Below are 6,661 nucleotides of genomic sequence, written 5' to 3'. Positions count from 1 at the left end.
CATTACAATGTTAAAGAACAATGGGGACAATGGGCAACCTTGCCTGGTTCCTGATCTGAGTGGAAACGATTTCAGATTAACTCCATTCAATACAATATTGACTTTGGATTTGCTGTAGATGGCTTCTATCAGTTTAAGAAATGTCTCTTCTTTACCAATTGTCTTAAGAGTTCTGATCATAACAGGATACTGGATGTTATCAAAAGCTTTTTCCGCATCAGTTGAGAGAATCATATGTTCTTTGTTTTTTGATTTGTTTATGTGATGAATTATATTTATAGATTTACATAGTTGAACCATCTTTGAGATCCTGGGATAAAACCTACTTGGTCATGGTGTATAATTTGTTTGATGTGTTGCTGGATTCTGTTTGTTAGGATCTTGTGAATATTTTTGCATGAATGTGCATTAGTGATATTGGTCTGTAATTTTCTTTTCTTGTTGGGTCTTTTCCTGTTTTGGGTATCAAGGTGATGTTTGCTTCATAGAATGTGTTGGGTAGTATTCCATCTTTTTCTATATTTTGGAAAAGGTTGAGTAATATAGGTACTAGTTCTTCTTTAAAGGTTTGGTAGAATTCTGATGTGAAGCCATCTGGTCCTGGGATTTTCTTTTAGGGAGATTTTGTATGGTTGGTGCTATTTCAGGACTTGGTATAGGCATGTTCCACATTTCCACTTCATCCTGGCTAAGTCTTGGGAGGTGGTATGCTTCCAAGTATTGGACGTTGTCCTTCAAATTTTCATATTCCTGGGAATAAAGTTTCTTGTAATATTCATTAAAGATTTTTTGAATTTCTAAGGGGTCTGTTGTTATTTCATCGTCACTGTTTCTGATAGATATTATTAGAGATTTTACTCTTTTTTTATTGATTAGGATGGCCAAAGGTTTATTTTTTTTATTTACTTTTTTTTATAAAGCAACTTTTTGATTCATTGATCTGTTGGATAATTATTTTGATTTCAATTTCACTTAATTCTGCTCTAATTTTGGTTATTTCTTTTCTTCTGCTAGATTTAGGATTGGAATGTTCTTACTTTCCCAGTTGCTTGAGATTTCCCATTAAGTTGTTAACGTCCTCTCTTTTTGTTCTCTTGAGGAAAGTTTGCAATTCTATGAATTTCCCTCTTAGGACTGCCTTTGTAGTATCCCATAGGTTCTGATAACTCATATCCATTAACATTTTGTTCTAAAAATTTAGTAATTTCTTTCTTCATCTTGTTTCTGACCTGACTATCCTTCAGCATATGGTTATTCAGCTTTCATGTCTTTGTATGAGTCTGTAGATTCCTGTTGTTACTGAGTTCAACTTTTATTCCATCATGGTCCGAGAAGATGCATGAAATAATTTCTATTCTTTTAAATTTACTGAGGTTTACTTTTGTGATGGAAGATTGTACTGATCATTATGAAGCATAGTTTTGAGAATTTCCTGGAAAGCTGGTTTAGTTATGGCGAATTTCTTCAACATGTGAACATCATTAAAGTATTTAATTTCTCCATCATAGATGAAACTCTGTTTAGCTGGATACAGCATCCTGGTTTGAAAATTATTTGGTTTTAGGAGGTTAGAAGTTGATGACCATCCTCTTCTAGCCTGAAAAGTTTCAGCAGAAAGATCTGCAGTCATTCTAATACTCTTCCCCTTGTAGGTTATGGTTTTCTTACATCTGGCTTCTTTTAGATTTTTCTCTTTCATATTAACTTGAGTGAAGTTAATTATGATGTGCCTGGGGGATGACTTGTTTAGGTTGAGTTATGCTGGGTTTCTGAACCTGTCTGCTATCTGAATTTCAGAATCTTTTGGCATGTCTGGAAAGTTCTCTTTCATAATTTCATGAAGAAGAGCCTCTGTGTTTTGTGATGCAACTTCGTCTCCTTCACGGATTCCTATAAGGTGAATATTAATTTTCTTTGAATTATCCCAGAGCTCTCTGAGACAATGATCCATTTTTGCTCTCCATTTCTCTTCACCTTTGAGCACTTGGGCACTTTCAAATGCTTTGTCTTCATTGTCAGATATCCTTTCTTCTGCCTGCTTCATTCTGTTACCAAGGGATTGTATCATATTTTTCAGATCTTTGAGGGCTACAAACTCTTGTCTCAATATTTCAAAATCTTTGGTTATTTTATCTTTGAAATCGTTGAATTCTTGAGATAGATTTAGAATAATATGATTTCTTGAAATTCTAATTCCCTTCTTCGATTCTCTTAGTCTTATTTGCTATCCAAATTGTAAACTTGATTTCTGACATCTCAGCTATCTGTTTATGGATGGGATGTTTAATTGCATCTGCCCCATTTTTCCTTGGGGGAGTTGTTCTACTCTCCTTATTAATGTTGCTTGAGTTTTTCTGCTGATCTGCCCCATGCTGAATTTACACCATTTGGAGTTTTCCTAGAACTATTCCTCCAGTGGCTGGTACCGGAGAGGATGCTGGCTTCCTCTGAATTTCCAGCAATACAGGGCATGTCTGCCTGGAAATTTTCAGGTGTGTGATCCTTATTATTCTTGCTTCTGGGGCTGCTGCTCTTCACCTTAGGGTACCACTGCTCCACTATCTTTCCCCCTCAACTGATCATCCTCTCGCAATCTTGGGCAGCCCAGGCCTCGCGAGAGTGGTGGGAGCAGCTGGGAAACTGCCTGCAAGCAGGGGAGTGTGGGGCTCAAGCAAGCAAGCAGTACATCTCTGGCTGCCTGGTGCCTGGTTAGGTGGCAGGTACAGCAGGGAATTTACCTGCAACCTGGGTAGCATGAGGCTCAAGCAAGTGGGTGGTGGGAGCAGGGGGGAATCCGCCTACCACCGGGGGAATGCAGGGCCTTAGCAGTTCTCTGGCTTCAGGGCTGGGACAGGGTGCTTGGTCCTGCAGGGGTCCGGGGATGCTGCTCTTGGGCCTCCCCTCACTGTCTCTGCAGGCAAGGGGTGTATGATGAACTGAAAATTCAAAATGGCAGTGAAAACATTAGTTCAATTTTTCTGCCTTGTGAGAGAGTGTTTGGAATCTCAGCAGAGTCACTCTAGGGGAGTAGACCCCACCTCCTATTGCTTTCACACATGCGGTAAGATTATAGGACCTCAGTTCACCACTCACCTGTAGAAAACTTATAGGAGCAGATGAAGAGGAAATAAAGAGAAAAACACAACTTTCTTGGGGTAGGGGATGGACACTTTTCCTTTGGGATGAATTATGCACCTGTAGATTACTTTCTTGGAGTGGCAACTTGCCTCAGCAGAAGTTTCCTGCAGATAACACTCTTCTCTCTCAGCTGAGCTCCCAGTCTTAAACTTTGTTGGGTAATTTCTGGACATTATCCTTCCCTCTGGATGGGAGCTTCTGTTGGAGGCTGGCACCCGTCGGCCATCTTGCCCATCCCTCTCCTGTAAGTTTCTTTTCTTGTTGAGTATTTTCTTGGTTTGGGGAACAAGGTCATGTTTGCTTCATAGAATGTGTTGGGTAGTATTCCTTCTTTTTCTATATTTTGGTAAAAGTTAAGTAATATAGATACTAGTAGAACCAGTAGAATTCTGATGTGAAGCCATCCTGGGCTTTTCTTTTTAGGGAGATTTTGTATAGTTGATGCTATATCAGAACTTGATATAGCCCTGTTCAACATTTCCACTTCATTCTGGCTAAGTCTTGGAAGGTGGGCACTTCCAAGTATTGGTCAATTTCCTTCATATTTTCATATTTCTGAGAATAAAGTTTCTTGTAATATAAGGATTTTTTCAATTTCTAAGGGATCTGTTGTTATTTTGTCTTTACCATTTCTGACTGATGAAATTAGAGATTTTGCTCTCATTTTCTTGGTTAGGTTGGCCAAAGTTTTATCTATTTTATTGACCTTTTCAAAAAACCACTTTTTGAATGATTATTGTGTTGTATAATACTTTTTTTCTAATTTAATTTAATTTTCCTCTAATTTTGATTATTTATTTTCTTCTGCTGGATTTGGGATTGGAATGTTCTTCCTTTTCCAGTTGTTTGAGATGTCTCATTAAGTTGTTAACTTCCTTTCTTTCCGTTCTCTTGAGGAAGGCTGGCTGTGCTATGAATTTCCCTCTTAAGGTTGCCTTTGTGGTAGCCCAGTTGTTCTGATAATTTGTGTCTTCATTATTGTTTTGTTCCAAAAATTTGGTAATTTCCTTCTTAATCTCATCTCTGACCCACCTATCATTCAGCATAAGTTTATTCAGCTTCCATGTTTTTGTATGAGTCTGCATTTTCCTGTTGTTACTGAGAACAACTTTTATTCCATGATGGTCTGAGAAGATGCATGGAATAATTTCTATTCTTTTAAATTTTCTGAGGTTAGATTTGTGACCTAAGATGTGATTAATTTTGAAGTATGTTCTCTGGGCTGATGAGAAATATGTGTATTCAGTTTTCTTAGGATTAAATATTCTGTAGATGTCTTTTAAAACCAAATGTTGGATGGTTAAGTTTAAATCTAAAATTTCTTTTCTCAGCTTCTTATTCGAGGATCTATCCAACACTGACAAAGGAGTGTCAAAGTCTCAGACTATGATGGTGCTGGAATTAATCAAGTTGCTCAAGCCTGTTAGAGACTCTATTATAAATTGATGTGCATTATGGCTGGGTGCAGAAATATTAACAATTGAGAGCTCATCATATTGAGTATTACCCTTAAGAAATATAGAGTGACCATCTTTGTCCTTGCTTATTTTTGTTGGTTTAAAACCTATTGTATCTGCGAATAAAATTGCAACACTTTCTTTCTTCTGCTTGCCATTTGCCTGAAATATAGATGCCCATCCATTCACCCTGAGTCTATATTTATCTTTCAAGGTAAGATGAGATTTCTTGTATGCAGCAGATATCTGGTCTGAGTTTTTGTATCCAGTCAGCCAACCTGTGCCTCTTTAGAGGACCATTTAAGCCATTAACATTAATTGAGAATATTGATAAGCCTGGTAATATTTTGGGTATGGAGTTTTTCGAAAGTTTAGTGGACATTTTTAATCCTTTCGTCTCTATGGAAGTTCAAATTTGATCAAAAGTTTCTGAGTGACTTTAATTTTTTTGGTGGAGGATTCCACTGGTCATAATGGAGTACAGGTCTGAGAATTTCCTGGAGAGCTGGTTCAGTTATGGCAAATTTCTTCAACATGTGAATGTCATCAAAGTATTTAATTTCTCCGTCATAGATAAAACTCAGTTTAGCTGGATACAGGATCCTGGGTTGAAAGTTATTTTGTTTTAGGAGATTAAAATCGATGACTGCCCTCTTCTCACGTGAAAGTTTTCAGCAGAGAGTTCTGCAGTCATTCTAATACTCTTCACCTTGTGGGTTATAGTTTTCTTACATCTGGTTGCTTTCAGAATTTTCTCTTTCATATTAACTTTAGTGATGTTAATTATGATGTTCTGTGGGATGTCTTATTTGGGTTGAGTTTTGCTGCAGTTCTGAAACTGTCTGCTATCTGAATTTCAGAGTCTCTTGGCATATCTGGAAAGTTCTCTTTCATAATTTCATGAAGAAGAGCCTCTGTGTTTTGTGAAGCAACTTCATCACCTTCAGCGATTCCTGAAGGTGATTATTAGTTTTCTTCAAATTATCCCTGAGCTCTCTGAGAGAATGATCCATTTTTACTCACCATTTCTCTTCTTCTTTGAGCACTTGGATGTGTTCAGAAGCTTTGTCTTCAATGCAAGATATCCTTTCTTCTGCCTGCTCCTTTCTGTTAGCTAGGGATTCTATCATATTTTTTCAGATCTTTGAGGGCTGCAAACTCTTGTCTGAATGTGTCAAAATGTTTTGCCTTTTTTTGTCTTTGAAATCGTTATATTCTTAAGACATCTTTTGAATAATTTGAAATTCTGATTCTGTCCTTTCCTCCATTCTGTTGATCTTATTTGCTATCCAGACTCTGAACTCAATTTCTGACATCTCATCCATCTGTTTATGGATGGGGTTTTCACTTGCATCTGCCATGTCCTTGTTTGGGGGGTTGATCTAGTCTGGTTATTCATGTTACTGGAGTTTATCTGCTGATTCTGCCCCTTGCTTAATTTACACCATTTGGCTTTTCTCATAGAGCTTTTCCAAGGACGTGTACAGTGCTACGGCCTGAGAAACTGGGGGCCTCCTTGGTTTGATGAGGCTAAGTTTCTCTGTCTTATTTTTAGCTGGTCTCTCTTCTACCCTAGTAAATCAGTTACTCTGGGTTAAAGACCCAGGTCCCAGATCCGTCCACCCATAGCTGCCACTGTAGAAGTTGCCTGGCTTCCTCTGGTTGCCCAGAGGGCGTGTCTGTCTGGTATAGCCACCCCAAGGACATGAGTCTTATTGTTCCCACTGCTGCTGTTGTTCTATCCTGGGGGCACCGCCGCTGCTCCTGTATCATTCCCTCTCAGCTGGCTGTCCTCTCCTTATTCTTGTGCCACAGAATCAGCACAGCTAAGCAACAGCCCTTCCCCTGTCCACATCTCTCAAGAAAATTCCCAAGAATCTGGACTCCATGGGGGACAGGCTTCCAGACCTTGAGGTGAGAGTGGAGTGGAGTTCTGGGAGTTCAGAATTGCAGGTAGAGAATATATACAGTTTTATGCCTGTCAGGAGAATGCCATGGCACCCCAGTATGGGTAGGAGGTCTAGTTTTTAGAGGGTCTCTCCCATGGGATGGGAAGATGTTTTAAC

This window comes from Otolemur garnettii, unplaced genomic scaffold (assembly GCF_000181295.1).
Source record: "Otolemur garnettii isolate 467f Iridium unplaced genomic scaffold, OtoGar3 scaffold00296, whole genome shotgun sequence".
NCBI classification, from domain to species: Eukaryota; Metazoa; Chordata; class Mammalia; order Primates; family Galagidae; genus Otolemur; species Otolemur garnettii.
This window is presented reverse-complemented; position numbering follows the sequence as displayed.